We start from the raw sequence: 1,847 nt of genomic DNA, 5'->3' as shown, positions 1-1,847 counted from the left end.
GCCTCAAGCCAGACTGACAGCTGCTAGTACAGCAGTGGTGGTGAGAGCCTTTCCTGTCTCCTCAGCAGCACTAAGGATGTCAGACTGCAGCTTAGGCCTGCTCCTTGCTGGCAAGTAGACATCCCCCAAGGGCTGCTAGGCTGCCATAGGGATGTCTGACTGCCAGCTTGGGCCTGATCCCCCAGGGAGTGGGCCTAAGCCAGCAGGTGGACATCCTTCAAGGGATCCCAGTCTGCAAGAGGGCATAGGCCGGGCTGAGGGACCACCACCGCCCCCCCGCCCTGAGTGCACTAATTTTTGTGCACTGAGCCTCTAGCTTATACATAAAAAATAAAATGTATGAATGAACATGAAATAGAGAAAAATAAAAAATTTGACACAGATTTAAAGTGCAATGTGTGACTTTAATTTTAATGAATTATTTTTTTCTATCTTAATGCCTGAAAGGTCACAAGGTCAGAACCATATTTACATTTATGTGGTGGGAAATTTTTTATGCCATGTATGGGGCCAATAGCTTTAAATTAGCTCTAATTTTTTCTATGTAATGTGGGATTTCAACCCAAAATACCTTTGCCCAAGGGAAGCTAGCTGAATGATTTGCAAGGCTTAGCCTCAGTTCCCTCTAACAACATCTTACTGGATAAAGGTTTATATCAGTTTCCCATTGCTGTTGTACCAAATTACTACACTAGTAGCTTAAACAAAAACATTTTCTATCTTAAAGTTTTAGAGAGCAAATGCCTGAAATGGGTAATAAAGGCTTAGAACAAAATGACTGGTGGGCTTAGATTTTCTGGGTGATCCAGGGTAGAATGAAATCCCTTTCCAATCCCATTTCAAATCCTTTCCTATTCTCAATTCCTATTCCACCTGCACATTCTACAGTCCACCTGCATTCCGTGGCCCATGGCCCTTCCTCCATCTTCAATAACAGCAGCATGGCTTCTCCAAATGTCTCTCTGACTCTAATTCTTGTCCTACTCTTTTCCACATTTAGAGGACATTTGTGATGACATTAGTCCAACCTGGCTAATCTGACCTAATCTCCTTAGCTAATAATTTTATTTCACCTATCTCAGTTACCCTGCTCTGTGAGCTAACATTCCAAGGTTCTCGGAATTAGGATGTTGATATCTTTTGAGGCCCTTATTCTGCCTATTAAAAAGCCTTGTTCAGGTATAAATTATTTGATGTCACCAGGATCCCTAATATAAAAGAATCAAACACAGACTTTATCCTCCTCTTTAGAGTGAGAGAAAAACTTGTCTTTCAAAATTACATACTCAGAAGACTACTGGTGGAGAAGACCTAAAATTACCTACACCAGACTGTGACACAGAGCCACAGCCACCTACCCAAAGTGCAGTCCACAGACCAGGAGGACCTGCAGCATCAACATCACTTGGAAGCTTGTCAGAAATGCAGTCTCTAGATCCCGTGGAGTCTTGATCCATCAGAATTTGCATTTGAGCTACAAACTTTGGTCATCTGTTTGCCTATGATGGAGAGGTGCTCTCTGGAATTGGTGTTCTCACCTTTTCACTATTGACTCTTGGAACTGCATAACTATTCCTTCTGAGTTCTGTCCTGTGCATTGTAGGTGTTTACCAGGCTCCTTTCAGACATTACAATATCCCCAAGGGCAAAGTCACCTCTGTTGGAGAGCCACTGCCCCAGAATCTCAGAACTGTAAGTGTCCTGACTAATTCCAATCAAAAATCCCTTTCCTTTCTTGGCTTATGCCTTTGAGCACAACATTAAATCCTTCTGTGCCTCATGTCTGTATTGGAGAAGGTAATTTATAGATGTATCACTTCATAAAATGCATGTTTGTAAAACATGCA

Source organism: Myotis davidii, unplaced genomic scaffold, assembly GCF_000327345.1.
Source record: "Myotis davidii unplaced genomic scaffold, ASM32734v1 scaffold2425, whole genome shotgun sequence".
NCBI classification, from domain to species: domain Eukaryota; kingdom Metazoa; phylum Chordata; class Mammalia; order Chiroptera; family Vespertilionidae; genus Myotis; species Myotis davidii.
The sequence above is the reverse complement of the archived record's forward strand: the minus strand, read 5'-3'. Positions refer to the sequence as shown.